The sequence below is a fragment of the Amblyomma americanum genome, chromosome 1, assembly GCF_052857255.1.
Source record: "Amblyomma americanum isolate KBUSLIRL-KWMA chromosome 1, ASM5285725v1, whole genome shotgun sequence".
NCBI lineage: Eukaryota > Metazoa > Arthropoda > Arachnida > Ixodida > Ixodidae > Amblyomma > Amblyomma americanum.
This window is the reverse complement of record NC_135497.1, coordinates 456708128-456735106: the sequence shown is the minus strand read 5'-3', so window position 1 is coordinate 456735106 and position 26979 is coordinate 456708128. Positions and strand designations below refer to the sequence as shown.

Below are 26979 nucleotides of genomic sequence, written 5' to 3'. Positions count from 1 at the left end.
TGTTGTAGTAACAACCAGGCCACATCCTCACTCATATTGCTAGGTGTCAATGCTCGCACTAGTATGCTTGCGTTTTCCTCAGGTGCTCACATAAGTACACTCGCGTGCTGCAGTGCTTTTCTCAAGTGTCCACATAATTAACGTTAAGCCTGTCCGCAATGATGAGGTAATATATTTAAAAGAGTGGAAAAGATGGGAAGACATCATGCCCGCATAGAATTTAGCATAGAAACCGCTTATATTATTGAGCAGTTTACCTCATACTAGAGCACCAGACAGGCAAATGCTGCAGAGCTATACAGTGTATGCAAACACACAGAAATAAAAATAAAACAGGTCTAACCATCCTGTTGTCTTTTCGAAAAACTAATAGGCGCGGAATTTCGCTACATTGAACATAAAACATGCATTACACTTGCAGCACTCAGGCAGTAAAAAGAAAGTGGAAGAGGAGGAAAAATGATCGAGAAACAACGATCACAAGGTGTGATTCGGCTAGTCGCTACAGATTCGACAACTTGAAAGAGAAGATGGCGTTGACACGGGGCATGAAGAAGGAGCGCCCTTTGTGTTGAATCGTAGCCCCGTGCGAACCCATGTTAGCAGAACAAGCGGCATACTTATGGATGTCTACATGTTGTGCAACAACAGTAAATGGCACAGGGAGAAAAAAAAACTTTTATGAGGGTCTTGAGGGAAGTCCTACATACCAGATATGTGGAGCATTTTGGCGTCGTAATAACCTCCGCTAGTTTTTTTGATCTCCTTCCCTGTAGACGCTTTAAATTTCGCCAGCGCTAAACTTGTCTTTCTCGACCGGGCGGAACCCTTTTACGTTGCGCGACTTTGCGATTCTCTTAACGCCGTCTTCTAAGAATTTCACGTACACGTAGTACTCCATGACTGCACACACGGGCTCTACACAGTGGAGATGAAGGCTACCAAAACAAACGATTAAATACTTGAAGTGCCATACACGTGTCCAACATTGCGTAACCTCTTTGCGCCCAAGACACACACACTTGCTGGAGAGGTCATGTTTTAGGCTCCTACGAGTGGCGCAGTAATCTCGTCAGATTTACAAAAATTCCGTAAGACTTCTATCCGTGCACAAAACAGCATATTACTATTTGATTCTAGGTTAACACGTATGGTAAGTCATTATCATTTCTAATTATTGAAGTTAAAGTTGAAGTTGAAAGTTTATTAATGCATTCAAAAAAAAGGTTACAAACGTATACAGCGAGAGGTCCCATGGTACAAGACCGCGGGCGAGACCTCCCATGACACTAAATTTCAATAAGCAATTACCTTGAACAAATGTCTAGAAAGACCGAGGTCTTGACCGAGTCAGCCACCAACTCTCCGTAGGCAAAAGCAAGATATTGGCAGTCCGCGCAACGTTTTAGGTGTAAGAAATGCGAAAAATGAGCTGTTTAATCTATCGGACGTTTTTTCAGCTTGCCGCTTCTTTGCCGGCTGTCATTTCATGATAAAAATGGAGACGGCAGAGTTTCGTCTCGGGCACCCATTCCAGGTAGTAAAGCGTGCTTTCAGCTGATTGTCTTGCTGCAATGACGTTTTCTAGCTGGAAGTGGGATAAATTCGAAATAGGGTGAACTGGAAGTGTACATTTTTCAGCCAGAATTTCTCCGGGTGAACCTGATGCCCTCTATCATTTTCTACTGGATTCAGATATGTGCTTCTAGTTAGCATCCAACGGTTTCCTGGTAGATGCGTATGATTTCTATTTCAATATTCGAGCGGGGAAAAGAATTTTGATCCAAGGCAGTCCAAAGCCCCACGTCTACAGCGAGGGTTGCGAATGGCGGTTACAGAAAGAACACGTCGACCATATATAGATATAGGCCGTTCTGGAGGGCGCTGCAAACAATGCACTGCTAGTTGCACACCATCGAGTAATTATACCAGCATTGCCTTCGTTGAACCAGAAATATAGACCATATAGTCCACGTTACCATATTCGAAGCTAGAGGACCTCCGCGCTTGATGCCCCAACTTATTCTGGTAACTTGTTATATTTAAGCTGATTTGGTTTGGTTTATGGTTTATGGCGGTTTAACGTCCCAAAGCGACTCAGGCTATGAGGAGCGCCGTAGTGAAGGGCTCCGGAAATTTCGAGCACATGGGGTTCTTTAACGTGAACTGACATCGCACAGTACATGGGCTTCGAGAATTTCGCCTCCATCGAAATTCGACCGCCGCGGCCGGGATCGAACCCGCGTCTTTCGAGCCAGCAGCTGAGCTCCATAACCACTCAGCCAGCGCTGCGGCCCAAAAGAGCAGAATTAGTAAAAAACGTCTGTGTTCATTTTTACGGAAAGCTGTAAGTGAGCGCTTCATATAAAGGCTCTTCGTATAATAAATCAAGAAACTAGAGAATAGGTTTAAGTAGAAAGGGCGCTTTCTCGTCTCGCTCCCCGTCATCAATAAAAAAGTTACATATTAATACCATGTCGAACCCCAATTTTTTAACACAAAATGCCTAAAACATGCACATGTCAAATGAGCTTTCGCCCGCCCGTTCCATTCGATTGATCGCAAATTAAAGATCCCTGAAAAGGCGTTTCTTTCTGTGGACGCCTAATTTACTTAGTCTTACTGTGTACAATTTTTCTTTATTTTTACCATTTAGCAGGTACGAAAACAAATATATGTGAGAATGAAACCGATATAAGCGATACAGATAAGTCGCAGGAAAAAAAGGCATGACAATTCCGGATATATACAATTAATGAAGAGCCGTTGTGGCTGCTTAAAATTTGGGCGTGTGCTTTCTTCTTTGTAATGATGCGTAAGGCAACACTATACATGGATTACTGCATGGCGTTCTCCCACGACCGATAAATAATTTTTAATCGAATTTCTTTCTTGTGCTGTTTGTTTCAACAACCTAGCTAGAGATGACTGTGTCGCCAAGTGTGCTTATAGTTGGTCCTTCGTAATGCAGATATCACGCTAACTGATACTGACTACTGTTACCATTATTTGTGTGTATTATTATTTGTGTGTAATATTTGTGTGCAAAGTGGAGATTCTCCAGATGTCCGGATATGATACGTGCACGAAATGCAAGGCATATGGGAATTACACATGCGCATTGCGTGGAGAATCCCATTTTTCAATGGCAAAGGTCCTAGCAATGCATCGTTCCATGGACGAAGTTTTTGTCCTCTATGTATGGTTCAAATGGTTCAGACCACATTCAGACAGTGTAAATGAGCCCGCCTGACCCCTTTCCTCTGCCTTGCTGTAATCACGCCCCCTCCATGAGCATGTGCGGCAGTTACCCATAAATACTCTCCTGCTCACAGGTCACATCTACAGCGAACAACGTTCATTTATGCATGTACTCATGAAAAATAGGATCTTGAGAGTCCAGTGGTGCAAAGTGGCGGCGTGGTGGTTACGTAACAGAGGAGGCCAAGACCGCGCGCCAATACCGCAGTCCTTTTTCATGGCGTGTCTACTCCGTTTAGTGCCTCTGTTCATCAATGTCACCTTTCTGGACATGTACTTGCGCAAGCCAGCGCTTTTAAATACTGTTAGCTGCAGTAATGAGTACGAAGGCTTTATTTTACCAGTAGGCCGCACACACACACACACACACACACACACACACACACACACACACACACACACACACACACACGTAATGTAGCGGATGAAATGACTTTAGTAAAGGTGAGAGCTCTACGGATGAAAGCTGGTAGCCGACGGCCCAGAGCCCAGATCAGTCTGCGCGCTCCTCTCTCCTCTTCTTCCTCGTACTCCTCGGCATAACAACAATGTCCCTCTGGACGGCGTTAATGTACATGTTGGGACAAACACTTGGACATGTACATTAACGCCGTCCAGAGGGACATTATTTACGCCTACAAGAACCACACTCCAGGGAGGCAGAACTTGTATAAAAACGAACGGGATGCATTAAAGGCTCTCAGCAGGACAGATATAATCATAAAGCCAGCGGATAAGGGAGGTGGTATAGTTGTCATGGACAGCGAAAAATATATTGAAGAAGGCTTGAGACAACTCTCTAACATTGGTTTCTATCAATGTCTTGAAGCAGACCCAACTTCGCAATACCAACATTTTGAAGCGGAGACTCTAGATAAACTTGCGAAGAACGGCTTCATATCCCTACGGTTATCTAAAGCCCTCACCGCAACACACCCGTCGCCAGGCCGATTCTACATGTTACCGACAATACACGAAAAGAATGATCCTGGCCGCCCTGTAGTATCCGGCATCGGTGCAATTACAGAACCATTTTCCAGTCACATTTACACACAAATTAGACATATTCCAACAACACACGCATGTTACATACGCGACACAAACCATTTCCTTCGCGCAATAGCAGGTCTCAAACTCCCGGAAAAATCCTTCCTGGCAACACTAGATGTAGTCTCTCTCTACACAAACCTTCCTCATTCCGATGGCATAAAATCTCTGATCGAAGCGTATGAACAAAACCGAAAGAAGGAATCCCCTACACCACGTGTTTTAGAAATACTGGCGAAAATCGTACTCGAATATAACGACTTCGGATTTAACAATGAACACTATTCGATAATTAACGGCACAGCCATGGGTACAAGGATGGCACCAACCTACGCCAATATCTTCGTGCATAGTATTGAATCCAAATTTCAGAAATATTGCCCCATTAAGCCCATCCTATAAAAACGCTTCTTGGATGACATCTTTTTAATATGGACTGAGACAGAGCCAGAACTCATACGTTTTATAGAAAACTTCAATCTCGTCCACCCCAACATATCTTCCACTTACACGTACTGCAACACCACCATTAACTTTCTAGATGTTTATATTTCGGTAAACGAAGGCTCACATACCACCGGTGTATATAGAAAATCGCCGGACCGCCAACATTACATACGCATCTAAAGCTGCCATTCTCGTCACTCTAAAACAAGCATCCCATACTCTCAGGCACATCGATTTAAAATAATACGTTCGCAAGACGAGGAGTTCGTAAAAAATTGCAGACGCATGCGAGAAGTCCTCATTAAGCAACGATACTCCCCGCCATTGTTGACGATGCCATTGAAAAGTCAGCTAAACTCAACCGAGAGCAAATACTGGAGGGACGTCGCTACAGCGAGGAAACAGATTACCGGGCAAATCTCGTACTTACCTTCACCAGTAACGCGAATAAGTTAAACAAATTCCTCAAAAAACATTTCAACATTCTCGAACAAAGCGAGCGCCTCACCAAACTTTTCACTGCTCCCGCTCACGCGGCCTACAGCGACCAAAAAACATTCAAAACATTCTATTACACTCCAAAATAAATAACCAGCCGGTTATGGGGTGCCGGCCCAGTGGAAAAATTAGATTCTAGGTCTGCAAACACATACAAACATCCGCAGTGCAGTAAGAACAGCTTCAGGCTTCAAATGTAAAATAATGGCAAATTTGATTGGGATTCCTACAACGTAATATACCTCATAGAATGCAGTTTTGGCAGTATGCAATACATTGGGCAGACCGTCAACCCTCTACGAATTCGCTTTATTAACCACCGCGCATATCTTATCCCTACTCAACCTTCCCTTGTCAAAACAAAGTAATTAGAGAAACCACCCATTTGATGCAATTAAGTTAACAGTCCTACAGGATGGGTTCCACATCACCCGGGAAAGAGAACGCGAGTCGTACTTGATTTACTAGTTTGGAACCATTCCTCGCGTCATTAATGAAAGTCCAGGTGTATTGTCCTCCATCCGCCCCTTGCTGGGCCGTTGCTGACATTACGAGAGCAAGCATGACACACCTCGGTCGTTTCTTGCAGGCGACATCTTTTTCAAGCTCACACAAATTTCTTCATCCCCCACCCCATCCCACCCCTATCTTCCCAGTTCGATTACCTTGCCGAGTGGGGTGCAATTGAAGATCCCTTGCTTAAGTGCTCCCGCCATTCACATTTACCTCCCACACGACACTTGCCCGAATTCGGATGTTTTTTGACCTTTTGTCACCGAACCCACGACCTTCGAATATCGCGTCCGGTGCTCTTACCAACTGAGCTACGGCGACGGCTGTCCAATATGCTGCTCTCGTGGGTATTTATGTTTTGCATGTAAGCGAACCTTGAGAGTGTTCACCAGCGCCACCCTCGTCCATAGCGGTGGACGTAGCACGTCCTGTAATACCGCAAGTGTGACGTAGAACGTCGTCTAACGACGAAGGCGGAAACTGTGCCCTCTTATGCTACCTATGGCATCAAGACTGCCAGAACCGAGACCCCCGTTAAGCTATTAGCAGACAAGGCAAATGTTTGCTGCCGGTGTGATGGGTTGCTGACAATGTAAACGCGATACGCACGTTTGAGAGCGCCCTAGGCCGAGGCAGTATTCTTATCTATCATTGTCGTTTGCTTATGATGGAGCGGTGTAAGATCTGTCGGTGTGCAGTGAGTGATGATGGTTTTGCATTGACCTGCGGAGAGTGTGAATTTTTATTTCATGTAGGAACGTGCTCTGGCGTCACTGAGCAGCAGTTTAAGTCCAAAAGGCTTGCTAAGAAGTCTTGGAAGTGTGAAGTTTGTAAAACAGGAAACACCAGGAGTCCACATACGTGGACATCCGATAGTGAAGTGGTGGCTAAACTTGTAGAGATGGACCGGAAATTAAACACGCTGCTTGAATTACCGACCAAGGTAAACGGCATAGAAGAGTCTATCCAGCTACTCTCAGACCGCTTTGATGCCATACAGCAACGTCAGGACCACCAAGAAAAAGAATTCAAAGATATTAGGCGCAAAGTCGAGAGCATTGAGAAATCCGGAGCCACTAAGCAGCTAGTACAGCTTGAGACAGACATAGATGCACTTGAGTGGCGTAGCAGAAGCCTCAACATCGAGATCCACGGTGTTGCTGAAACGAAGGGCGAAGATCGTTTTGAGAAAGTGAATGACCTGGCGAAAGAACTAAACCTAAATGTTCTAACTAGAGAGGACGTGGTAGCACTCCACAGACTGCCAGCAAAACCCGGAAACACGCCAGGGATTATAATGCGCTGTGCTCGCCAAGAACTTAAGAATGCTTTCATGGCTAAAAGGAAAGCCTTGAATGGACCTGATGAGAAGCGGTACATCTGTGAAAATATGACGTCTCGGTCTAAGAAGCTGCTTACATTCGCTAAAGAATGGGCGAAAGGAGCAGACTACAAATTTGTGTGGCACACAGGCGGCAAGGTTCTCGTGCGCAGGGCTCCAGGTGAAACAGCCACAGTGATCAAATGTGAAAGTGACCTAGACGCTCTACATTCGTAGACGTCCTTTCCACTTTGTAGCTTTTTGAAACTTTCTCTCCTTATGGACAGCTTGCAATCTATACCAAAAGAACAATGGTTCACTCTTCATAACGGGTTAAAAACAACTGAGCTGTGTTCATATGAATGTCCAGTCACTCAATAAGAAAATTCCTGAGTTGGAGGCCTACCTTGCTGGCATAAACATACACTGTGATGTTGTTATGTTTAGTGAGACATGGTATAATGAAGATTCTGAGGTATTTAGATTGCCCAATAAAAACACATTTTATTTGAACAGGACATCAAGACGTGGCGGAGGTGTTGCAATGTTGATAGATGACTCTATGAAAACTGATTTGTTATCTGATTTCTGTTCCGTGACCGATGACTACGAAATGCTCTGTGTTGAAGCCAATTGTTTACTTTTTGCTACATGTTATCGGCCCCCTGATGGAGACCATAGTGCATTCTTCAATTTTCTTGAGAAATTTTTTGTCTTCGCAAGTCAGAATAGGCAGAGAGTTATAATTGGCGGCGATTTCAACATTGATATCAAAGGTGCTACTCGCAAATCAATAGACTTTGAAAGACTACTTGCATCCTATGGATACGCGAATGTTATAAAATCTGAAACAAGGATAACTTCCACGTCAGGTACTTTACTTGACCTTTTTATCACGAACTACGATCTGCCATGTGTGTCCAGTGCCGTACTAAGCTGCTGTATAGGTGATCATATGCCAATATGTATGTCCGTTAAAGCACCCGAAAGAGCACCGAATACGAAGAAAGCATGTACAAACTTGCAAAGCATCACTGAAAACTCTCTAGAGGCTTTCCGCATCGACATACAAGGTACTTGCTGCGATACCGTGTTTTTACAACATACAGCACATGAGGCTTATGATACCTTCATAAGTCACTTTGTGACAGTATACAAGAAACACTTTGTCTCTAAAGAGCAAAAAATAAATAAAAAGATTCGGAAGCCTTGGGTAACCAATGAGCTTTTAAGAAAAATTAGAAAACGAGACAGGTTGTATGCGAAATTTCTAAAAACTCGAGAACCCTCACATCTCAAATTGTTTAAGACCTTCAGAAATAAGTTAACTAAAGAGTTAAGAATAGCAAGAGACGCGTATTATATTCAGGAATTTGTATCCTGTGCCGGACAGACGAATAAACTGTGGAACAAGGTAAATGCTCTTACAGGACGGAAGCAGAAGGCATAACAACCTCAAGAGATTTCGTTAAATGGACGCTTAGTGAGAGACCGGGAGCTTGCTGATGCATTTAATCAGTACTTTGTAACAAAAGATACTGATCAGAATGCTCGTCCTAACAATGACCTCACTGCACCTAGAAACAATAATTCCATTTTTTTCGCGCCAACTGACAGTGATGAGGTGTGCTCCATTTATCTCAACCTTAAAAATTCACGCAGCTGCGACATAGACGACCTACAGATACGGCCTGTTAAATATGCCATACATGAACTCGCCCCTACACTGGTGTACATTTATAACATGTGTATTTCTTGCGGGGTTTTTCCCGACAGAATGAAAACCGCAAGAGTAATTCCTATTTTTAAAAAAGGCGACAAACCGAATATAAAATATTACCGTCCAATATCGATTCTCCCCATTTTTTTCTAAAGGTTTTGAGAAAATTATCCTCAATAGGCTGTCTTCATTTTGCAGTAAACACCAGCTTATAACCAAAGCACAGTATGGATTTCAGAAAAAGAAGTCCACAGAACTAGCGCTTTTAGATCAGAAAGAGCACATATTAAGAAACTTTGAAAACAAGCTTTTAACTCTCGGTATATTTGTTGATTACACTCAGGCGTTTGACCATATCAACCACAATATTCTCCTCAATAAACTAGAATGGTACGGCGTAAGGGGCACACCACTCGCTTTATTATCTTCCTACCTCAAAAACAGGCACCAATGTGTCTCATTAATCGAATTCAAATCGCAAACCGAGGGCATAATCTCAGGTGTACCACAGGGAAGTATTCTCGGGCCGCTACTTTTTATCATTTATGTTAATGATATAGTATCGATTTATCAAGGAGCAAAATTTATAATGTACGCAGATGACACGAGTATTTTTTTATCGTCCTGCAATTACACAGACTTAATAAGAATGGCAAATGAACTTCTCGGGAGACTTTCGATTTGGTCGAAAAAAAAAATTGCCTACAGGTTAATTGCAGTAAAACAAAGCAGTAATTTTCCGAACTCAAGGAAAAGAAATCCCACAGTACCATAATATAATGTTCGAGTCTATGCAGATTGAGGTTGTTAACTCAATTAAAATTCTTGGTGTAACCTTCTCCAGCAGCCTACAATGGGACGAGCATGCAGATTCAGTCCTCAAGAAGCTAAGCAGTACGGTTGGTATGCTAAGTCGCAATCGACACATTTTTCCTACTTTTGTTAAAATACTTTTGTATAATGCCTTGTTTGCCTCGCACATTAATTATGGTCATTTAGTATGGGGCACAACGACACAATCAAATCTTAATAATATATTAATCATGCAGAAAAGGGCTCTGCGTATTATTGCCATTGTATCCTTTACGGAACACACTGAACCACTCTTCGAGAAGTATAATATAAGAAAGATTCACGACATTTACACATACAGACTTCTGCGGGATTTTTACTATAGCAGCAGGAAACATAATTTCACGTTAGGGAAAATCGCGAACCTGCATCAGAATGTACCTGTCTACACTACACGCCGCACAGAAATATGGAATGTTTCGAGATACAGAACTAATTATAGCAAACAGATGCTTGAGAATAATTTACCAAGGTTGTTGAATTCCCTAATTGAAATGGGTATCGACGTTCTAAGCATGAACCCGTCAAACTTTAAAGCCTTCATGCGTTTCTATACTGCATAAAATGTAATATATTTTTGTCTTTATTATTTCTTTAATACCTCTGTCTCTCCTTCATACATATTTGTGAATGTTTCTATGTTTTGTTTTGGGCTTTCATTAATTCACTTCTTGTGTTCTGATGAGCTGACTGCCACCGCTGCTCTGCCAAGTGTACACCAGGATGCAGGACCGGTCAAGCCTCCAGGAGGCTTTTTGCCTGCCATCCTCGACATTATATCAGTATGGTATAATGTTGGAATAAATATTTGAAGTATTGAAGTATTTGAAATGAGGGGCTCATTTTACAAACATAAAAAGGAAGCAAACAGTCACCGAAACCAAGGTGCATAGGGGATTGTTTTCTATTTTTTTATTTCTAATGCCAATCAGTTGGTTTGAAGAAAATTACTTATAAACCAGCAGAAGAAACAACCCTGCCGCCGGTGGGATCCGAACCCACGAGCTCCGAATATTGCGTCCGGTGCTCTTACCAACTGAGCTACGGCGACGGCTGTCCAATCTGCTGCTCTCGTGGGTATTTATGTTTTGCGTGTAGGCGAACCTTGAGATTGTTCACCAGTGCCACCTTCGTGCATAGCGGTGGACGTAGTACGTCCTGTATTACCGCAAGTGTGACGGAGAACGTCATCTAACGGCGAGGGCGGAAACTGTGCGAGAGCCCTCTTATGCTACCTATGGCATCAAGACTGCCAGAACCGAGACCCCCGTTAAGCTATTAGCAGACAAGGCAAATGAAATGAGGGGCTCATTTGACAAACATATTAAGGAAGCAAACAGTCGCCGAAACCAAGGTGCATAGGGGATTGTTTTCTATTTATTTCTAATGCCAATCAAGTGGTTTAAAGAAAATCACTTATAAACCAGCAGATAAAACAACCGTGCCGCCTGTGGGATCCGAACCCACGACTTCCGAATATCGCGTCCGGTGCTCTTACCAACTGAGCTACGGCGACGGCTGTCCAATCTGCTGCTCTCGTGGGTATTTATGTTTTGCGTGTAAGCGAACCTTGAGCGTGTTCACCAGCGCCACCCTCCTCCATAGCTGTGGACGTAGCACGTCCTGTAATACCGTAAATGTGACGTAGAACGTCATCTAACGGCGAGGGCAGAAACTGTGCGAGAGCCCTCTTATGCTACCTATGGCATCAAGACTGCCAGAACCGAGACCCCCGTTAAGCTATTAGCAGACAAGGCAAATGAAATGAGGGGCTCGTTTGACAAACATATTAAGGAAGCAAACAGTAACCGAAACCAAGGTGCATAGGGTTTTGTTTCTATTTTTTATTTCTAATGGCAATCAATTGGTTGAAAGCAAATTACTTATAAACCAGCAGAAAAACAACTATGCTGCCAGTGGGTTCCGAACCCACGAGCTCCGAATGTCGCGTCCGGTGCTCTTACCAACTGAGCTACGGCGACGGCTGTCCAATCTGGTGCTCTCGTGGATATTTATGTTTTGCGTGTAAGCGAACCTTGAGAGTGTTCACCAGCGCCACCCTCGTGCATAGCGGTGGACGTAGTACGTCCTGTAATACCGCAAGTGTGACGTAGAACATCATCTAACGGCGAGGGCGGAAACTGCGAGAGCCCTCTTATGCTACCTATGGCATCAAGACTGCCAGAACCGAGACCTCCGTTAAGCTATTAGCAGACAAGGCAAATGAAATGAGGGGCTCGTTTGACAATCTTATTAAGAAGGCAAACAGTCTCCGAAACCAAGGTGCATCGGAGATATATATATATATAATAAATGTTGCTGCTATTTGCTTTTTACACTCATTTCTCTCTCCTCTGCAGCTCACAAACTTAAAACATCCATGTGGCGCGATACCAATGCAGTGGGTAGAAACGTTGATAATTAAATGTGTCTCTGTAGAAGTGCCCACTTCTCTTAAACCTTTATACTGCGGAGCCAGCGCAACCTATTTCCTAGCATTCTATACAATGGCTCCTTGTCGCATTTCATCAAGACACGTCCTTTGGAAATTTCCCGTCGAGAGCCCAACTACCCTCCATCATCGGGGACTCTCAAGTGAAATACTTGCATCGGCGCTTTGATCCTGCAATCCCCCATACCCCAGCATTTATCTGCCAACCTGGTGCCGAAACTGAAGACATACGCAACCTCCTGGATTTGGTACCACGAGGTGTGTCGGACATCGACATTCACGTCGGATGCAACGACGTGGCAATCAAGAACGCCGCTACCGCCTCAGACCGGTACGTGCAACTGATCTATCAAATCAGAGTAGGAAGACTTGATATTACTAACATTTTTGCAACGCTCGTGCTAGCTCGGGCTCCAGATTTGAGAAAAATTCAACCAATATGCCTCAAGTGGTAAAGATCAGCCAGAAGGCCCAGATATTTAATGCCCTCCTTGTCGACATCTCCCGACAAGAGCAGAACACTTTCTTTGTAGACCACCGAGTGGAAATATTCCACCCTAGCGCATTCCTGTCTGCAGATAGCGTGCACCACAGCATCGGTGGAGTCTCGCAATTGTCTTGGAACATCTACAACTTACTCGTCCGAATTCCCCACCGCACATTGGGGCAATGGAGAGACTACGCGCCACAACATCCAGAGTCTCGACAGCAGCAAAATTCGATGAAAACTTCAGAGCGTCGGACATTTGCACAAGTCGTAGGCCGAAATGCTATGTCTACCAGGCAAGCAACAGCCAGCCGTCCAGACATCACCAACAGTTCACCTCACACCTCCCGGACATCGAGATGACTCTGCAGCGCAACAATAAGACAGCTACCCCAGACCACCAGTGGCACAGCAGCAGCATATTCCCCTACAGCAGGCACCTCAGCTCAGGCGAGCACATCAAACAAGCCATCGTGTCGTGAGGCAATCCCGAAGAAAAGTATACAACCAAGGCAGAAACCTGCCGTGAACAGAACAGCAACCTATCACCAACAGCCCGTCATATAACTGTGTACTGACCCCCAGTACACCTGTTTTAAGATATGACCTCCGGAAGCGTTGTGGTTCCGCCCAGCGAGTGCGCCGGGACTGATACACAGGCCGCGTGAGTACTGCGCCTTCCTTGTTCTCATATCATTGACAGCCGTGTTTCAAAATTCAGCTTGTTTTACATTACCACAAATAATTGATAATCGACTTAGACATGACCTTCATTTTAAAACCTTAAATACGTACCTTCGGGCATTTACCTTACCGAAAGGTCTACAAGTGAAGCTGATACCAGGAATAAATACCCTATCAAAAGAGACAAAAAGAAATGGAACGACATTAAAATCAGCTTCCCTAGAGTTACTCAAAATCATAATTCGGCACTCTGAGAAAGCTTCGGTGATACTGGGAACAGAGGAATAATCCTCTTGCTTCCGCGCTGGAGGTCGAGGAACTAGAACGTTTCAAAACAAAAAACTTCAGGAATAGGCATAATGAAAATTAGAAAATTTACACGGGACAAAGTTCCCCATGAGGAATGACTGAAAGAAGTGCTAAGTGCGGTTGGATCAAATTCTCCTCACCCCGATATCTCTCAGTCAAAGGCCAGCCAAGGGCAAACACTCTCAAAACAGGGCTATCCCAGTGTAGACAACATGATCAATCTATCTCTAACACCGCTCAGAGAGTGTGAGCGAGCTGTCCTATCTAGAGGGCTGAGTTTTTGCCCCGCACAAGAAAATACATTGAATTCCAAATCCCGAAAGTTCTTGACGACTTCGCCAGAACACTTCGCCTGAGAGAATACTTCATTGATAAGCCCGAAAACCCCCACCAAAACTCCGACTTCTACCCAGCAAACCAAAATTGGACTCCCAACATCTTGCGGGAAAAACGCTTAGATATCTATAATAAGGCAGTTCAAAATGACATTATTGATTTTTTAAAAACCACAAGTAAGGGCCAGACAATCTTCCTAAAAGAGAATGTACTGCTCCATAGGCGCTCAGAAACGATACCGGCATCGTCATAAAGGTAGCTTATAAGGGTGGAGGCATTGTTTTCTTGAACAGGGATGACTATATAGCAGAAGGCATCCGACTGCCTACTGACAATAATTTTTATAAACAACTTCATGGCGACCCCACCGACGAGCACTCAACAGCTATATCTGATATCCTGCTCCACCTCACAAAACGCAATGAAATCACCCCGAAACTATGCAAGGCACTCACAGCTACCCATCCTTCTCCTGGGCGTTTTTACATACTCCCTATATTACACAAAGCCGGTATTCCTGGACGACCAATAATTTCAGGAATCGGCAGCACCACAGAACCAATATCAAAGTGGATTGAAACTCTAATTAGCCACATACCAGCAACACATCCATTATACATCAAAGATACAAACCAATTTCTCCACCAGGTCGACAACATAACGTTACCTGAAGGACCTTTTCTTGTGACCATGGATATCACAACCTCATACCGAAACATTCTCTATGCCGAAGGCATTGGAGCCCTTTTTTAATCTTATGAACAGGAGAGACCTCATGAATCTCCAAGCCCAAACATCTTAGGAACACTAGCCAAAACTGTGCTAGAATATGTTAGCTTCTAATTTGATCTTCATAATTATCTACAAGTAAGTGGCACCGCTAAGAGAACAAGAATGACCACAAATTATGCCAACATCTTCAGGCATCATATAGAGTCAAAATTTCTTTCTTCTTCTCCAATTCAGCCGTACTTTTAAAAGCGCTATTTGGATGATATTTTTATTATATGGACAAACACAGAACAGCAACTTATCGATTTCATTGAGCGTTTCAACTCCGTACACCCAAAAATAAAGTTTACGCACACCTACTCAACGAATGAAATCAATTTTCTTGATGTTGACATTCTGGTGGACAAAGGGTATGTTCATACAACCGTTTATAGAAAACCAACCAACTCTCAAAAATATATACATTTTCAAAGCGCCCGTCCCAGTAACTGCAAAACCAGCGTCCCTTAATCGCAGGCCCATTGTTTTCGAAGATTCTGCTCTAACCACCGAGACTTCCATGATAACTCCGAACACATTTGCAACGTGCTCTTAACACAGAGCTATCCACGTTCCCTTATTAATTACGCCATGAGCAGAGCTTCAAATCTGAACCGTAGTCAAATACTCTAAGGACACCGAAGAGATAACTGAAATGGTTACACTACAAACCTTATTCTCACATTTAACAGTAACGCACCAAACATAAACAGAATTCTTGATAAGCACTTTAATATTCACCAGCAAAGTCAACGACTATTGAATATATTTACATGCGCACCCCGCGTGATTTACAGGCGTGCCAAAAATATTCAGAACCATCCAGTCCACTCCAAAGAACACAAAACCCCAAAATATGGATGCCACCTCTGTGGTAAAGGTAGCTGGAAAGTTTGGAAACACATGCAGACTACGTGTTCCGCAACGAGTACGAGGTCAGGTTTCCAGCATTCAATCAACGGCAACTTTGACTGCGACTCATAAAACATTAAACATTATTTACCTTCTGGAATGGAGCGTGTGTAACCAGCAATACATAGGACAAACACTGCATTCCGTATTCTATTTAACAATCACCGCGCACACACCAAGTCTCTCCCAAATCTTTCCTTATACAAGAATGTAATCTCAGAAGGACACCCATTTGACCAACTAAAATTAACAATTATTCAAGAAGGCTTCAAAAACAGGCTAGAACGTGAACAACGTGAATTCTATTTTATCCACAAGTTTAATACTATTTAAGAAGGTCTTAACGAGAAGCCTGGTACCCTTTCTTTTATAAGCCGCCGCAGTTGCTGAGTGGTTATGGTGCTCGGCTGCTGGCCCGAAAGACGCTAGTTTGATCCCGGCCGCGGCGGTGGAATTTCGATGGAAGAGAAATTCTGGAGGTCCGTGTGCTGTGCGATGCCAGTGCACAATAAAGAACCCCAAGTGATCGAAATTTAAGTAGCCCTTCACTGCGGCGTCTCTCATAGCCTGAGTCGCTTTGGGACGTTGAACACCCATAAACCATAAACCTTTCTTTTATTCACGACCTCCAAAAAATAATACTATAATTCTCGTTAATTGGCTAACTCTGATATACCCTTTATAACTCTTAGTGTATATCCCAGGCAATTATACCCCTCCTTACTTACACTATCCTGCCTCGTGAAGTAGTGATAAGCTTTGACATTCCTTCCTTGCCTTTTGCGACAACTTGAAATCTTTGTACACAGCCCTGCCCTCCTCCAGTACAAATAAGTATTTCCGACGAAGTCGGTTCAACGACCCGCCCAGAGAGAGGGGTGCACTGATCAGAGAAACCCGGACCCCCTGTGTAAGTTCTTACATATGTGCTCGTTACAACGTAGCCCACTCCTTCACGAATGTTCCAGCCTTCGGCTCACGGGAAATTATTCAGACCCCCCCAGAGGCGCCTTGTTTGGCCTGTTCATTGCTGCCAATGCCATTTGCGCACCGGCGCCTCTTTGGCCATGCATCTACAGCGGCACCCATCTTTGTGTTTGTGCATTTTGCTTGTTTGTTTTCTTTGCACGTTTTGCTTTCGTAAGCTGGTGGTTGCCGCACTGGCCGTGTCCCCCGCACCGCCTTCCTCTCCCTTTCTCTAGTTTCGCCATCTCCTTTTTTGGCCGTCCTTCCTTAATAGTGACCCCCACTTTTTTTCTTTTCTTTCTATTTTTTGCTTCCTCCTCCCAACTTGTCCCTGTCTGCTCCTCGCACCCCATATTTATTTTTTGTTTATTGTTTCAACTGTTGTTGCTGTTTGCTTGTTACACCCCTTTCTCCCTCCTCTGCAGCTCACAAACTTAAAACGTCCATCTGACGCGATACAACTACAGTCCTGAAGAAGACCACACCGCTTTCGTAACTGTGATAAATAAATGTGTCTACGTAGAAGTGCCCGCTTCTGTTAAACGTTTATCCTGCGGAGCCAACGCAACCTACTTTCGTAATATATATATATATATATATATATATATATATATATATATATATATATATATATATATATATACAGAGGCGAGTAAGCTTGTTTGAAGCGCTGTGGGGCGCGCGACGAAGCGAACAAAATTAATAGGGTGAGTGCATTTTTAAGGGGTCGGGACGGATTTAAGAGGTAGGGGTGAATTGAAGGAGGGCAATCTATTCCCCCTCTACAAGCCCGAAATTTCGCATAGGAAAATCTTGCTGAACCGTATTTCTTGAAGAAAGAGAGTTTCCAAGCAGTGCACATTTCAAGTGGAATTGTCCAACTTTTTCAGTACTCGGGCGAAACCATCGCCCGAGTCCTGAAAAAGTCGGGTCTCCAGGTTGCGCACAAGCCCACAAACTCTGTTTCGCTTTGCCTACCTGTTCCCAAAGACCGGCCGCCGAAAGAGAGCCCACGGCATTGTCTACCAAATTCCATTCGCCGACTGCGACGCAAGCTACATCGGCGAAACCAAAAAATTCAAAGAAGGAATTCGGCAACATAAAAACGACGTCCGCAAATTCGCAAGAGAGCGCAATCCAGTAGCCGATCATTCCGAGGACTCCGACCATAGAATCAACTTAGAAGAAACCCGCATCCTCGGAACCGAAAGAAATTACCACAAAATGCTCCTTCTAGAATCCTGGCATATCCAGACCACCCCGAAAAATATCAACAACACAAAAGGAAACCTGCCCCCAGTATATGCCCAGGGACTTCGCTCTTCAACTCAACGAAAAAAAGAAAGTCGCCATTCAGCACCTCCCTGCAGTGCGCCTGCGTGACTAACAGCCTAAACCCCCGCCCCTTCCCTGCGCCTTTCGCGACACAGCTGTCGTTCTTTCACCCCCCTCCCCTCCATACTCAAAAGACACTAGCTACTGCCCTCAGTCACCCCTGATGAAGGAGCCGAGTCGGCTTCGAAACGTTGGGTTAAAGTTAAAATTTTTTGTTGGAGATTGCAGTTTATTATAAGTGCAATGAAGCATGCAGCAAAGCGAGACAGTCCTGTGGATGGCTTGAAGGCCATATCGGCAGTTGCAGCCCTCAGCACATTGGACATGGTGTGGGGCTTTCCACCAGACTATATTTACTGCATACTGAAGGTGTCACTTTACAGCTAATGGAACTTTGGCTGTGTTCACCAGGAAGCGCCTGGTAGATTGAGAACCATATCAGAGAGTTAAATGACCGCCTATTGAAAACTCGGCCGCCACTTTCTTTCACCAGATTGCCAAGACCAGTTACTGAGAGCTTATTTTTGATGGCCACTGAGAGGAAAAATTGTCTTCTGTATTACAGTGCGCCTTGACTCCTCAATATACTCCCACGTAGATATTTCACACATTAATGCCTTTGCGCACAGTTTTTTTTTACTGTTAAAAGCAAGTGTTGACGAGAGATATTTTTTGCTCTGACAGGTTTCTGGTGCAATTTGTTGAGAAAATGCTACTTCTGTATGATGAACAAACTTCACCATTCAATGTGCATCAACTTGTGCACCTTACAAAACCTATGCGCATGACTACGCCACTGTGGGTCACCTCTGGGTTTCCATTTGAACGAGGGAATGGTGACATCCTGAAGATTGTTTCCACAGTCATAGGTGTACCACATCAGATTGCAGAGCGCTCCTTCATACGAGAGGTTGAATCCTAGAAGCGTCTGGAAGTACTCCCACCCTTCCTGAACAAACAGCAAAAGCTGAACTCGAGAAGGCTAGAAAATATGCGCCAGTCAGGTGTATTTGGTGCCCCATTACACCCTCTTGGACTTGAAAGTCATGTTCTCGATTTGATTACCCAAACCAATGGTACTGTGTCTAGTTTGAGTGAGCACCTCAGAGCGAATATTAAAGGAAACACAGCGCCAATCAGAGGACCGAGAAAACATGGTCTGAATACATTGAATCAAATGATTGCAAGTTGATGACAGGGATCAAAATGTTTTCTGTAGAAACTAATATCTTCTTGCTGTGCAAAGAATTGCTTACAGAGGAAAGCTTTATGCCTTTCAAGCTAACTGCCGAGCACCCTCCGACTGATGTTGGGTTGTGCGTGATTAGTGAAGAGGAAACTATTTTATCTCGTGTGCTCCTGGAACAGAATAATCATACGTTGTGAAAGTATCAAATCTGTATGAAAGTTATCAGGAACTATCTAACAGATGACACGAACAAATTTAAATTGGCTCATATAAATAGAAAACTGTTTAAAATATTAGGAAGAATACTTGCCTTTTAACTCAATTTTTCAGCAGGGAAAATTTTTTCGGTGCCAAACAAACATGAACAGACTACTTGCCTAGCTATACAATTCTGGTAACAAACCTGTTGCCTTCAGAGTCCCTGTGAAGGAAGTGATTGTCAATATTCTTTGTAATCTGCTTCTGCATTTGTGATGATGATGGATTTAATAGCGTAACGCCATCTGTGGCCAAAGAATGCCATTTCACATGATGATTCCGACTGCTCAAGGTGGGGTCAAACACCCATTTCCAAAGCACTTGACCTTAAAGAAGTCGAGCACCAGGCCGAGATAGCTTGTGAGCATTTTATCGCCGGTGGGTACCCAGCGGCACTTGGGGTCGAACCCCGCACCTTCGGCATGGGAGGCGCATTCTTAACCTATTCGACACCACTGCGGTTCTTTTGAATTTATATTGAGTAATAGCTTTCACTACACTTTATTGCTGAGCGCTCATATCATAGGAGAGATGCATGAAATTTGAGTCTCTCCATTGAGGCAGATATATCATTTTTACCTGCTTCCCAGCAGCCGGCATGCAATGGCAGTGACTGTTCATGTGTAACCATACTCAACCTCTCATTGCTTTTTCTGGCCATTTCTTGCGTGCGCAGATCTGCAGGTTAGCCTATTGCTAAAGTAGGATACAACAAAAAAACAGCATTTGTTAACACTGCGCCACCATCCACGGCGTACTGTGTTAATTTGCTAGCCAGTGACCAAAGTAAACGAAATCATCTGTGCAATGCTTAACTTTATTATACAGACCAGGTTTCAAAATTCTAGAGCTGATCACTTTTTCTCGTGATTAGCTTCTTGTTTAGGTTACGAGAGAAGTTTTAACAATGGGCCAATTTTTGTCATGGAGGAATTCTGTGCGCAGGCCCTAAATACAGACGGAGCTTCACTGCAGACTTAAGTTGTATCCGTCTACAGGGCATAAAACAAGAAGTTAGGTATGTTTAGTTTCTCATGGTTTCTGTTTAGTTTCTGTGCCTGCGGTATTCAGGAAAACTAAAGTTAAAAATGTTCCTAATGCAGAGAACCATACCTGCATAGGTACTAACTATATTGCTGCAGGTGTGATATATGTGGAACAGTTTGTGATGTTATGTGCAACATTTCAGAATTTCGACCTCTTGCGAAGCAAAGTTAAAAGTCCCATGTTTTTGCGACGGATTTTAGAGAAATATATATGCCTGATAATCCCACTGGGGTCTCATCAGGTGCCGAATAGCTTTTAGTTTGAATGGAAATGCATATTTGCCTCAGTTGTATGCAAAGTATGCTACCTTTTTCTCCATTTGTCCTTTGAAGACTCTTTCTTTACGCTGTTCCCAATTATTGTGAAACACCTCTGCATTTCGGTGTGGCACGGATATATGTGATTGTATGCAGAACAAATATTCTGTCGTATGTTCAGTATGTAGTCCTGTTTGTAATTACTGAATTTGCTTGCAATCGCATATTTCATGTGCCATATTGGTGCTAAGGCTGATACCTGTGTGTTGGTTGGTTATCTGATACACTCTGATAACTTTGACAAAAACTGCTTCATTTGTAGTCTAAACAAAGAATTATACTGTTTCATATGTATTTTCTATTGTAAAGTGGGTTTATTCTGCGAAGCTTCCTAACGGGAGCAGGGCCAACAGCGGGTCAGCCAGTCCAGCCGAGAGCGTGTGCCAGGCGATGACCATGCAGCTCGCACATATGCTCGTCGTCTTATTTACAATGGAGCCAGGAGCATGCACCAGGCGATGACCATGCCGCTTGCGCATATGCTCGTCGTCTTCTTTACAATAGCCCCCGGACAGAAGAGGAGCCATCCTGGCGACTTAAGGGGTGGACAAGACAGCGGGGTCGTAGTATCTCTTGAGGCGCTGGGCATGTACAGTCTCACGGCCGTCGGCGTCTGAGATCGGGTGACGGCGTGAAGGGCTCAACAATATAGTTCACTGGAGATGTTTGTTCCAGGACACGATACAGCCCTTGATATTTAGCCAGGAATTTCCTGGAGAGGCCTGGAGTTTTGGAAGGTATCTATAGCCAGACAATAGAGCCGGGAGAGAAATGTTGGGGACGTTGATCTTAATCGTGTCGCGTTTTCTGAAGGGACTGGGTAGCTGTCGTGAGCGACCGGGCGATCTGGCGGCAGTCTTCGGCATGCCTGGCGGCTTCGAAGACGGTGGTGCACTCAGATGCGTCAGGGTGGTAGGGGAGAACTGTATCAGTGGGATCGGAGGGATGTCGGCCATAAAGGAGGAAGAAAGGAGAAAATCCTGTCGTAGATTGCGTAGCAGTATTGTACGCGAACGTAATATACGGTAGAATAAGGTCCCAGGTCGTGTGGTTCGAACCGACGTACATAGCCAGCATGTCCCCCAAAGTGCGGGTAAAGCGCTCAGTGAGGCCGTTGGTCTGAGGTTGGTAAGCGGTGGAAGTCCGATGGATGACGTTGCACTCACGGAGCAGAGATTTGATGACATCAGATAGGAAGACACGGCCTCTGTCGCTGAGGAGTTCTCGAGGGGCACCGTGTCGAAGGATGAACCGACGCAGAAGAAAGGATGCCACATCCTATGCCGTGGCAGCAGAGAGCGCGGCTGTTTCAGCATACCGCGTGAGGTGATCGACGGCAACAATGATCCATCGTTTGCCAGAAGCAGTATAGGGGAGGGGCCCATATAAATCAATGCCAACGCGGTCGAAAGGGCGAGGAAGACAAGATAGGCTGCAACTCACCAGCAGTACGGGTAGTGGGTGTCTTGCGGCGTTGGCAGTCGAGGCACGAGCGTACGTATTTCAAAACGAAATTGTACATGCCACGCCAGTAGTAGCGGAGGCGGAGGCGCGTGTAAGTCTTGAAAAGGCCTGCGTGACCGCATTGCAAGTCAGTGTGAGAACATGAGCAGATATAGGACCGTAGGTGGCGAGGAATGACGAGGAGCCATTTTCGTCCATCAGAATTATAATTACGGCGAGAAAGCAGGTTATCTCGGATCTCAAAATGTTAAGCTTGACGGCGCAGCGCGCGGGATGGATTAACCACCGATGGGTCGGATAGAAAGTCCAGAAGAGCACGAATCCATGGATCCTTGCGCTGTTCAGAAGGCATGTCACTGACGGTGGGAGATTGCTCACCGGATTCGATTTCGCAGAGGCTGGCAAGTTCAGCGGCGAGCGGGGAACGAGACAAGGCGTCGGCGTCCTGATGTTTGCGGCCCGACGGGTACACGACTCGGATGTTGTATTCTTGAAGACGCAGCGCCCAGCGCGCCAGGGGGCCGGAAGGATCTTTCAAAGAGGAAAGCCAACAAAGGGCGTGATGATCCGCAACGACGTCGAAAGGACGGCCGTACACGTAGGGGCGAAACTTGCCTAAGGCCCACACAATGACGAGGCACTCTTTTTCAGTCACAGAGTAGTGAGACTCAGCCTTTGTAAGTGTACGGCTGGCATAGGCAACGACATATTCGCCGTATCCATATTTGCGCTGAGCCAGCACCGCACCGAGACCAATACCACTGGCATCCGTGTGAACTTCAGTCGGGGCCGCCGGGTCGAAATCAAGCAAGATGGGAGGTGCCGTGAGGAGACGACGTAAGGTGTTGTAGGCGTCGTCGCAGGCGGGTGACCAAGCCGAAAAATTGACATTGGCGCCGAGAAGCTGAGTCAAAGGGGCAGCAATTGAGGCAAAGCTGCGAATGAAACGCCTAAAATAAGAGCAGAGCCCTAGGAAGCTGCGAAGTTCCTTAGTGGTGAAACGTTTAGGAAATTCAGTCACGGCACGAAGTTTCGCTGGATCAGGCCGAACACCGTCTTTCGACACAACGTGACCTAAAATTGTCCGTTCACGGGCTGCAAAGGTGCATTTTTTTTAAGTTTAGCTGCAGGCCTGCGTTTTTGAGGCATCCCGCAGGCGAGATAGATGCGTTTGGAAGTTAGGTGAAAAGATAACGATATCGTCCAGGTAGCACAGGCACGTCTTCTACTTGAGGCCACGCAAAACGGTATCTATCATTCGCTCGAAAGTAGCAGGAGCGTTACACAGGCCGAAAGGCATGACGGTAAACTCGTAGAGGCCGTCAGGGGTCACGAACGCGGTTTTGGCACGATCTGCGGCTGCCATTGGGACCTGCCAATAACCAGAGCGCAAATCAAGGGAAGAAAAGAGCTCTGCGCCTTGTAGACACTCAAGGGCGTCATCAATACTGGGCAGAGGGTAGACGTCTTTGCGTGCGATCTTATTAATGCGGTGGTAATCGACGCAAAGCCGAACGGAGCCATCCTTCTTTTTGACGAGCACAACCGGGGAGGCCCAGGGGCTGGTTGAAGGTTGAATAATGCCGCTCTGAAGCATGGTGTCTACCTGTTATTCATTAACTCTTCGTTCAGCGGCGGAAACACGATATGGGCGCTGTCGCAGAGGGGAATGGGCGCCGGTTTCAGTGTGATGCTCGACAGTCGACGTGCGCCCCAAACCGCTTTGATGGCTATCGAAGGACGAGCGAAACTCCTCAAGTAGAGCAAGAAGCTGGGTTCGCTGAATTGGAGGTAAAGTGGCGTCGATAGAGCGAAGGAATAGGTCGGTCAACAATGGGGCGGGCGCAGGAGTAGGTGTGCTGAGGGCGTCCATGGCGACCGGCGGTGATTCTGCGGCAGCGTCGGGATGGTTAAAAACAGAATCAGAGCTGCACGGTGCAGACGGATTCTTCACGGCGCAAAGTGAAGGGGCTTGAAAGCGGGTTGAAGACCCACAGTGCGGTGAATCCGGCGGAGAAAGTGAGTAGGGCATAAGGCAGCGGCAGGCAATGGCGACGCAGAAAAGTAGGAGACGGCGTGAAGAGGACACTGGCATCGCGAACACAAGCACAGGAGAGAGGCACAATCACGGAAGAGCACGCAGGAATATCGGTACTGTCGGCGACAAAAGCTTTAGCAGGAACAGGGGCACCGCAAATTTCAGTCTCTGGCATGGGATCCGGCAACGCGGAGAGCGCTACTTGAGCCCGAGCACAGTCGATGACCGCGTCATGAAGCGATAAGAAGTCCCTGCCCAAGATGATTGAATGCGAACATGACGGCAGAACGATGAACTCAACCAAATATAGAATGTATGCTATGACTACTCGAGCAGTGCACGCTGCTAACGGCTGGCAGCGGTGCGCACTTGCAGTCCGTAACGACAGGCCAAAAAGAGGCGTCTTCACTTTCTTCAAAGATCGGCAAAGCGCTGCATCCATGACAGAAACCGCAGCGCCGGTGTCCACAAGCGCAATCACAGATACGCCTTCTACAAAAATTTTAATTAAATTGGCAGCAGACAGAGGAGGCCTTTCAAATTTTGACGACAGCGCAGTTTTCGCCTCAGGAACTGCGGCACCTAGTTTTCCTCTTGAGTGGCCGAGGGACGCCGTCGCATCGGAGAGATGGAGTGTCGACGTGGAGAAGGCGAACGGTGTCCAGAGAAGGCGGTGTGCTCAGGAGACAGAGAACGGCTTAGGGACGGCTCAGCAGGAGGTGAGTACTGACGCTGGGACCAGTAACCGGAAACTTCAGGAGGTGTTCGTGAGATGTTCATGCGTCGATGGCAAAGCCGCGCCACGTGACCTGGCGAGCCGCAGAAGTAGCAGATCGGGCGGTTGTCAGGCGTGCGCCAGGAGTTTCCCAGTTGAGCAGGCCGTCGATTATTATCAGGCGTGCCCCAGGAGGCTTGCAGATGAGCAGGCGGCGAAATAAAAGCAGCGTGCTCTCGAACGGGACCAGGAGGCGGAGCATAGGTAGGTGGACGAGGTCGCGCAACAACATCCGCATATGTCAGCGGGGCCGCAAGAGGTGTGGGCTAAGGGGCCAGCGGGAGAGCTTCAGCGACCTGTTCTTGAATAATGTGCCGCAAATTCGGAGTTATGTGTGGTGATGGCTCTTGATGGCAGGAAATAAGCGAGAGCTGGAGAGCAACTTCTCGGATGAAGCTCTTGATGTGCGGAAGGAGCGATGACTGGTCTCTTGCATCGTTCAGGCCAGCAAGCGAGTCGACGTTCGTGGTGTGTTCGCGTGTCAGAGCTCTCTGCTTGCGTAGTTCGTCGAAGCTCTGACACAGAGTGACGACTTCCGCGACGGTGCGCAGGTCTCCCGCCAACAACATCTGAAAGGCGTCGTCATCAATGCCCTTGAGAATATGCCTGATGTTGTCGGCTTCGGGCATCTGAGCGTTCACCCTCTTGCACAGGTCGACGACATCCTCGATGTAACTCGTGAAGTTCTCGCCAACCTGATGTGACCGCGCACGCAAGCGCTGTTCAGCACGGAGTTTTCTGACTGCCGGGCGGCCGAATACCTCTGAGAAGTTAGATTTGAAAACAGACCATGATGTAATGTCCGCCTCGTGGTTCCTATACCACAGATTCGCAACGCCCGTAAAAGAAAATCACATTGTTCAGTTTGGTTTCCACGTCCCACTTGTTGTATGCGCTCACCCGTTCATACGATGCGAGCCAATCCTCAACATCATGGTCGTCCGTGCCACTGAAGATAGCGGTGTCTTGCTGGCGTAGAGAACCAGCAGAGATGACGGCGGCCGGGCTCACTTGGACGGCTTGGTGGTTAGACATCGCGGCACGGGGTAGCGTTCGGTTGCGGAGTTCCAGGGCGAGAGGACGTTACACAGCACCTCCACCAAATGTAAGGTGGGGTTTATTCTGAGAAGCTTCCTAACGGAAGCAGGGCTAACAGCGGGTCAGCTAGTCCACCGAGAGCGTGTGCCAGGCGATGACCATGCAACTCGCGCATATGCTCGTCGTCTTCTTTACACTATGTATGTTTATGAGAACGCATTAGGGGTTACATTCATTATCATGCGAATGCATATTTTACTCAATATTGTTTTGCAGCGGTGCCTAGATCTGGAAGTGCAACATTCTTCTATGTATGTTCTTGAATTGTATGTTGAGGCACATGCTTCAGCCCGTAACATCCAGTGATGGAAGGTTTAGGGCATGCTTAAGCAAGAAACAGTGCTGCCCATCGTTTTACCGCAAAAATGGTTGCTATAGTTGTATACTGCTCCTCGCGATGAATGCAACACTTGTATTACAAAAAAGTCCACATTAGGGTCAATGCAGAAAAACTGCCTTGAAGGTGTTCCGCACACTCGATAGGCAGCATGCCTACGCTGTCCCTCTAGCAGGTCGCAGTTAATGGTTGATTGGGACAGGTTGGCCAATAAGAGAACGCTGCGGCCTATTACTGCAGGGCCGCGTGTCCGCCAAAAATTGGCCAGTGCTAATGCATGCTGCCCACATCTCTGTCGCACCCCCACCACGTACATTAAAGCGCGGTTGAGGCGTCCACTGACCTAGGGACCCAGTTATGCGCCCTTACTTTGCTGAAATTCAACGGCATCTAGACCGTTGCCACCGTCAACGCAAATGAGCACAATGAACGCCGACAGCTTTAGCTTTGTATATCCTGAATTATCTGAGCTAATCTGAGCTAAATTCATTTTTTCACGGCTCTCTTTTCTTTCAGATGAATTTTATGATCGGTGGAAACATCTG

General features: G+C 45.8%; 1 non-coding gene across 1 annotated transcript; it reads right to left on the bottom strand.

Annotated features, from left to right (window-relative positions):
- Positions 1-10636: 10636 nt before the first annotated feature.
- TRNAL-CAA (transfer RNA leucine (anticodon CAA)) lies at positions 10637-10710 on the bottom strand. The gene has a single exon. It is a non-coding gene; the product is annotated as a tRNA-Leu (tRNA).
- Between the last annotated feature and the right edge of the window lie 16269 nt (positions 10711-26979).